The sequence below is a fragment of the Schistocerca gregaria genome, unplaced genomic scaffold (genome assembly GCF_023897955.1).
Source record: "Schistocerca gregaria isolate iqSchGreg1 unplaced genomic scaffold, iqSchGreg1.2 ptg000526l, whole genome shotgun sequence".
NCBI classification, from domain to species: domain Eukaryota; kingdom Metazoa; phylum Arthropoda; class Insecta; order Orthoptera; family Acrididae; genus Schistocerca; species Schistocerca gregaria.
Genome location: NW_026061925.1, coordinates 44,851 through 53,381, shown reverse-complemented (window position 1 = coordinate 53,381; position 8,531 = coordinate 44,851). Strand labels below are relative to the sequence as shown.

Below are 8,531 nucleotides of genomic sequence, written 5' to 3'. Positions count from 1 at the left end.
CATGCATTCTGCAGTATGAATCCTTTTGAGCACGTGCGACACGGGACGAGTTATCATCTACATCTATATGGATACCCTGCAAAACACATTTAAGTGCCTGGCAAAGGGTTCATCGAATCACCTACACAACTGATAATTAATTGAAACCCTCAGCTGCCGACAGGTGTTGTTGATATACTTCGATGGGGACAGCTGAAAAGTGTGCCCCTACTGGGACTCGAACCCAGGATCTCCTGCTTACAAGGCAGACGCTCAATCCATCTGAGCTATCGAGGGCACAAATGAACAGCACGACTGCAGGAATTTATCCCTCGCACGCTTCCCGTGAGACTCACACCCCGAACCGCCCACAATCCGATTACGTAATGTACTTATTAGGTATTTGTCCATCCACTCATTACTGGCTCACACTAAGGTGACGATTCCCGTAAGATTTCCGGTAGCCTGTGCGCATTCGCACAGACGAAGGTCAATGGCTGGGTGACGTTTAACCATAGATATGAAGATAGTAACTGTTCTAGAAAGAACAGGCGCCACTGACGACCTTGCAGCTCTTCTAGAATACATGATAGACCGGCCGATGTGGCCGAGCGGTTGTAGGCACTTCAGTCGGGAGCCACGCGACCGCTACGGTCGCAGGTTCAAATCCTGCCTCGAGCATGGATGTGTGTGATGTCCTTAATTTAGTTACGTTTAAGTCGTTCTAAGTTCTAGGAAACTGATGACCTCAGATGTTAAGTCCCAAAGTGCTCAGAGCCATTTGAACCATCAGTCCGTATGTTTGCACACTACTTACAGTAACTTATGCTAAGGACAACACACACACAACCATGCCCGAGGGAGGACTCGAACCTCCAACGGGGGGAGCCGCGCGAACCGTGACAAGGCGTTGGACACATGGCGGGTACCCCGCGCGGCTCATGGCAGCCGTGACACTGCTTCAAACAATGGACTGTAGAAACTTTTGTAAAGCACGGATTAAAAAAAAAACCTTTCCGTTCCAGGAGTCTAGACAAGTACACCTTTAAAAAATGCAACTACAAAGAAATTGAATTTTCGAACGGGCCAGGGCTTAAAACTTTGAAGAGTTAAATTTTAATGGCCGTTCTCTTGTATGCAAATAGTTTCACAGTAGAAATTTCTCTAGTTTTATTTATTTATTTATTTTTTGCTGTAGGTAAAGAAGGATAGGATTCTGAGAAGGGGGAAGGGGGGGGGGGAGGAATCTCGCCTCTCCCACCTTGGAATTCTCAGTACAGAATTTTTATTCATTACGAGATTCTCAGCCACTTGCAGAAGTGATTTCGCGTGATTCTGCAAAACTTTTCCTTTAGCCAATCGTAGCAACTATAGGATTCCGTTCCTGCTGCATGACATGTCTCGGAACTTAAACTGACCAACTTATTTGCATAAAGAGCTAGCTTATCATCCGCTTCTTTACTTACTTAGACCGTTCATGGTCTGCAAAGCATTTTTTCTTTAATCGTTTTTTTATGTCTTTTATAAACTGCAACACTTTCTAAACTTTTCTAAACTTAACGCCGTTGAAGCATGGTCTTTTGCTGAATGACCAAAAAGCAATGCTGACAGCTGGGGTCCAAGGTTTTTGTTAATCAAGCCGTTTGTATTCTTGCTTGTATAACGCATATTTCTTTATATCTAATTGAGAAGTGAAATACCGGTTTTCGTAGATGCAGATTTAAAATATTTTAATATAACGCAATAAATATTTCATTAAAATTTTCATCCCCTTATGCTCGAAGTTAAAAACCAGTGAAACACGTAGTTTTTAAAAATTGTAACAGATTAGCCGAATACGAATTGTCAGATATGCTTTCATAATGCTTTCATAATGAACCATTTTCAGAAACGTGGAGCCGGATCTGGGGGTGAATTTCCTTCTCTCCGAGACACCCGGCTTCTTCTTCGACTTAGCCGGCAAACAGGCCGAGGACGCCGGGTGGGGACCGAATATGCAGCAGTTTGTGGATGGCGACGTCGTCACTAGCTGTTGCCTTCGTGCGGGCCTCTTGTGTAAAGGGGGAGCCAACCGTGGCCAAGTGAAGGTCTGTATTCCACAGGAACGAGTTAGCATGGCACTCAGATATTTCCACGAGTCGGCGGACGGGGGTCATTTTGGGTTCTTCAAGACCTTGAACCGAGTTCAGGAATACATGTTTTGGCCCAACCTATATCGCGATGGCAGGCGATTTGTTGGCAACTGTGTCCAGTGTAAGCGTGGTAAGCCCGATGTTGGGCTGCACAGAGAACTACTACAGTCGCTTAGGGAGCAGTGTCCTCTGGACCGCGACTCAAAGATCGAAACAACGATCGACGGAAACTGGCGCCAGAAACGCACCAGCTCACTCTATTTCATCCCCTTAGGGGTTGAACTTCCAAAAACACCGAAACACGTATTTTCTTATTTGTAGCCTTGAAGTCAAATACCAATTTTCGTAGATGTAGCCTTAAAAATACTTTCATAGTTCTTCCATAATTATTTATCTCAAAATAAAATGTTCATCCACTATTTCACCTCATAGAGGTTAAATTCCCAAAGATACTGGAACACATATTTCTTTATTTCTGACCTAGAAACCAGATACAAATGTTCGTATGCCTAGCTTCAAAATTACCTTAATAGCTACATGATTCAGAAATCCTTTCATGTCCTGCGTCTCCCCCTTAGAGGTGGAATTTTGAAATATGCAGTATAAGCGGTATAAGATCAACAACCTTTCCAAATCTCAAGGTTTATTTTCCTTGGCGGTCTGGACTGTGTGAGTTTCATAGTAATAGTCCTCCACACACACACACACACACACACACACACACACACACACACCACTACCAATGCCACCACCACCTCCTGGGGAAATTTCTGCAGACGCCCTTGTTCCACTGCAGTCATATTTTGCCGACGACCTACATTTAGCAGCGTGGGAGGGATAGTGTCGTGCAACAGACAGTATACTCAGTAGACAACGAACTGTTCGTTGTGAAATCAGCGACATATTAACCGAGACTGACACAGAAGGTGCTGAAGGTGAAGCACACTAGACTCGTGTCTACCACGGCTTCAAATAGTATCGATTTACTATGAACGGAAGTTCCGAAAAGTGAGCAAATAATTTTACAGTAAATTCAGTACCGATGGTGAGGATATACAAAGAAAAACATTTCTATAAAATTTCAGAAATAATGAAATATTCCACTCAAGTCGCTTGACAGAAAACGCAATGGATATGCTTGCACTTAAGACGGAAGGCCCTACGTGCTTACGCAGGCTTACGACAGATCGCAAAATTCGGCAGTAGGCGTAAGCCAACCTCTTGTGCTGCCATCTGTTATTGATGCCAGGCATCAAGGTCTCAGTAGTACGACCATCCACTGGAGAGTAGTTTGCTTTGTAAGCACTCCGTCTTCAGGCCACGAGTGACCTACTGGGACAGCACCATCCGACCGCCGTGTCATCATCCGTGGAGGATGCGAATAGGAGGGGCGGGGGTCAGCACACTGCTCTCCCGGTCGTTATGTTGGTATTTTTTGACCGGAGCCGCTACTATTGGGTCGAGTAGCTCCTCGATTGGCATCATGAGGCTGAGTGCACCCCGAGAAATGGCAAGAGCGCATGGCGGCCTGGATGATCACCCATCCAAGTGCCTTCAACGCCCGACAACGCACTTAACTTCGGTGATCCCACGTGAACCGATGCAACCTCCGCGGCAAGGCCGTTGCCGCAGATATTTTACAGTAGTTGCTTACGTTTCATAATTATCTAGTTTACGGGGAAAATGTAAAAAAGGCGATTGTCACCGAAGCTACAACTAATCTGAATTTCTGGTTAGTTATCAAGTGGTCTTGTGTGCGAGCCTGAATTTTTCATCCTTTGCGGTGGGAATGATTCAAACCCGTCATGTTCTTCTTATGAAGTGTTCTATTTATTTTGCACACAATGATCGTTTGTAGTTGTCTTGAGTTACTAGGTTGATAAATTTTTGTTTGGCGCACGTATCATAACTGAGATTTGCGCTTAATGGCTGAAGGTGAATTAGCGTAATGAGTAGTAGCGAATGTTACAGTAACATGTTTGTAAATTATTTCAGGTAAATTACGTTAGTCGTGTAATATTATCCGTATACCAGTACAGTATATGGGCCAATTACGTTAGTCATGGAATACTATCCGTATAAGACTATGTCACCTTGGTGTCCCGGAATTTGCTTCAATTTTGGAATCCACGAAAGAACTGGAAATTTTCCTTTACACAGCTTTCCATATAATTTCTATTACAGTGATTCAGTCTTGCCTGTCACTCGACTTTTCTGACTGTGAAATAAATTCTATCGCTCAGGTGCTTATTACCTCTTCGTGTTTCCATTTGCCGATATTGCGCATAAACACATATCTCAAAGTTGCTATGGACATTGATGGAGCGACACACTTTTCTATGGCGACACTGCAGTTTATAGATAGAAAAACCGATCAGTTAAAACGACATGGGTATTTTAGTTCTGAATAACCGATGTCTTTCAGTATTTGTTTGCTCTCGGTTATAACAAGTATCTTTTCATTTTTTCCTGATAACCACGTAAAAACAGATATATCAATTAGCCACAGATGTCGTAGTAAAATTTTTAGTTTTCAAATAAACCTTTTTAAAAAAAGACGAGTAATTTTTATTCGTAAGATTTCCATAGCACTGAAATACGGCGTTATTACAGAAAAAAATGGGAAAAGTTATGTATGCCACTTTAATAACACTGCTGATAGAAACGAGCAACAAATGGATTGGTCCAACATTGCCGAGACAATACTGTGCCTGTTATACAAGCAGAGCGCGAGACTGGACACAGTTTCTCGCTGTTGTCGAACGTCAGTTGTAACATAGAATGGCACCATCTGGAAGTCTGGAAGTATTTTACGATATGCGGTACGAGTGAAGAACAAAGTTAGATTTGGTCGACTTGCGACATCATACAAGGAAAAAAGTTAAAATTTAACAAATCATTCATAGTTCTGGATAAAAGTAGAAAGTGCCTGATCTGCTGCTGTGTCTACGTAGTATGCCGTTATCTGCTTTTAGCCCTTAAAAACAGAGAAATTAAAACGAAAAAGAGAGTTCTCCTGCCGCAGTTTTCACTCTTTATCGCGGGACTATACGTAATGCCTGCATAGTGCTGTGATAACCGATTACAATATAATTTTTGAGCAGAGCTTCTAAAAACTATAATCAGTAGGATAATATTGCCAGTTTTCTGTAGTATAGAAGCACTCGCCAGCAGCGAAGATCGGACAAAGTTTTATTTGACTATTTAATTTAAAGAAATTAGAATTATATTAATACCGTCAGTTGCTCGCGGGCGTTGATAAATATCAACGTGGACAAGTGAAAATGTGTGCCGCGACCGGGACTCGAACCCGGGATCTCTTGCTAAAATGACAGACGCTCTATCCATCTGAGGCACAGAGGACAGAGTGTATGGTTCGACTGCAGGGACTATCTCGCGCACGCCTCCTGCGAGACTCACATTCTCACCTTGAATGTCCATACACTACAGTCGTAGAGTCCCACTCCAACACACTCATTCCTCGTGGAAGACATGTCCATATCAATATAAGTATATGGTTCTGGCAATACCAGCCATGACCTTCTTCTGTGAAGATGCACACGTATTCCCCGAACTGGACTTGGTAAGAATGTGTTCCACGAGTAATGAGTGTGTCGGTGTGGGACACTACGAATGTAGTGTGTGGACATGCAAGGTGAGAATGTGAGTCTCGCGGGAGGCGTGCGCGAGATAGTACCTGCAGTCACACTATCGTCTGTGCCCTCGGTGGCTCAGATGGGCAGAGCACCTGCCATGTAAGCAGGAGATCCCGGGTTCGAGTCCCAGACGTGCACACATTGTCACCTGTCGCCGTTGATATATATCGACACACGTGAGCAGCTGACGGTATTAATATAATTCTAATTTCGTTCTGAACGGCTGCAGGTCATCATAAGGGTATTTAATTTGACATTTTGATTCCATTTATCAAGAAACTGAGAAAGTAAAAATTGTTTAATCTTTGTTTGATTTCTACGTTTACTAGAGAAAATAATGTAAATAAAAGACTGAAAATCGGTTATTACAAGAACTGGTATTGTGACGGGCTTTAACAATTAGCTTAAAGAAGGGTTGGGAAACTGATAAGAGCCGAAAACCAGTTATTTCAGCGATAACCAACATTCCCACTGGTGTTCTGAGTGGTAAGATTGACGCACAAGGACAACAAGAACAGTTTCTCAGAAAGGTTACTGGAGCTCTGATGTTCTCAAAATGAACGGGCCAGCCATTAGCGTCTGCGAGGGTGAAGGGGAGGGGGAGGGGAGGAGGTCGGGAGGGGAGGATAGGCAAAAGGGCACTTTCACCCATCGCCCCCAACCCTCCCTGGAATCTGGAGTAAAGAGTTTTTATTCGTTACAATATACTCTTCCAGATAAGAATTCTCCACAATACTGATAAACCTTAGCTTTGGCCAGTTGTAGCGCTTATAGAGTTAGGGTCTTGTAGCTTGATGCACCTCGTAACTGACCAGCTGATTTGTACACAGAGTGCCAGTTTCAGAATCATGCACTCCAGCCCCGACGCGCCTTCCCCCCTCCCCACCACTGGAAATATTTCAGCAGACTCCAGTCTGCCACTGTGCATATATTTTGATAACATCCTGGTTTTAATAGCATCGAAGGAACAGCATTGTGCAGTAAAAGGGTAGACCTAGCACAGAACACACCATTCACAATGAAACGCATCACTTAGTAGATGGTGAAGTACTCTGAAGCTAGCCAGATAGAAACAGAACCTCCTGGCACTGCATCTAACCCAAATTCTAATCTTACACTAATCTCTTGTATGTACCTACCACGCCCTCAAAGAGCCAACGATTTACTATTATCAGAAGTTCCGAAAAATGAGGAAGAAATTGACCCACACTTTTTTGCGTTGTTTATTATTTCGATTACACCATAAAGGGAATGGACTTGTAGCCACAGGTTACACAAGCGATAGATGGTTTAAAATACATAAAAAGAGATGACAATAAGAAACGCTTTTTAAAAACACAATGATGCACGGCTTTTACGATTTTTACAGGAAAAAAATGGATGACAAAATAAAGGTTTTTCAAAAATACGCTGGTAGACAATATTGGGAATTTTTATCTTTATAGATGACTAGCGGAAAAGCTTGGTGTTGACCAGGCATTTATTTAGAGCTGTGCGTCCACGTCCGTACTATGCAGCGTCTGGCCTTGTCCTGAGTTTTTATGACGTATCTCCCGAAACATGTGTCGTACAATGATATAATTTTGTAGGTACATTCAGCGTCATATGCGGATACTGCCTGCAAAATTTATTGCGAATATAGTAGCAAAGAAGTAACAAATTTAAATGTCACGAATGCTGTGATGCCCACACACTTGGGTGTAACTAATGTACACGGGATGCTTGGCACGATCATTATGGCTACCATCACCTGTGGTCGTAATTGGACCAGCTGTGTCGACGTAGTGAAAATATAAATGTGCATAACATGGTAAACGTCCATTCTTCCCAGCCATCAGACCTGAACTACGATCAAAAATATCATAAAAAGTGGTAGGGGCAATGGCCTTGCCGCAGTGGATACACCGGTTCCCGTCAGATAACTGAAGTTTAGCACTTTCGGGCGTGGTCGGCACTTGGATGGGTGACCATATGGGCCGCTATGCGCTGTTGGCATTTTTCGGGTTGCACTCAGCCTTCCGATGCCAATTGAGGAACTACTCGTCCGAATAGTAGCGGCTCCAGTCAAAGGAAACTACCACAACGAGTGGGAGAGCCAGCTCCTCCTCCACCCTCAGTGAGAATGACGTGGCGGTCGGATGGTCCTGATTGGCCACTTGTGATCTGAACACGGAGTGCTTTTTTAAAGTAGTACTCCCTACATAAAACTGACAGTCTAGGCTCAGGGACTGTCCACGGTAAATGCTGCAATGAACCTACGAATACTATTAAAATAACGGTTTGAGTTCTCTTTAATTGTCCAATCATCTGAAGTGAGTCCTTATTGCAGTACGCTGAAAAATAGATTTTATGTTAATGGCGGATAAATTTTATGTGAATGGCGGCAAATTAACTTTACCCCAATGACACACAAGGTCAATGCCGTACTATCACGTAAAGTATTCTCAGATCGAAATGTTTTGCATTACAAAATCTCCAATGTAGATTCATAATACCGCAATTATAATTCTCAAAATAATTTGGAGCTACGTTCAATGCATATTTAAATGCATCTTTCAAAACAATAACAGAATTCTCATTAGATCATCATTATCAGTGGCTAGAGTATTCCTATTATTTCGTCTACCAAAAACCGCGTCTCACTATGGCTTCTTCAGTACGCTGTTTTGTTTTCCACTGTTGACAATAGAAACGATCTGGCAGATGTGACATTGTAGATGCGCAGTATGCGTGTCTTAATGCAAATAAACCGTCTGGAACATTT

The 8,531-nt window shown here is 42.9% G+C and overlaps 1 non-coding gene across 1 annotated transcript; it reads right to left on the bottom strand.

Annotated features, from left to right (window-relative positions):
- Positions 1-202: 202 nt before the first annotated feature.
- Trnat-ugu (transfer RNA threonine (anticodon UGU)) lies at positions 203-277 on the bottom strand. Its single transcript has one exon. It is a non-coding gene; the product is annotated as a tRNA-Thr (tRNA).
- Between the last annotated feature and the right edge of the window lie 8,254 nt (positions 278-8,531).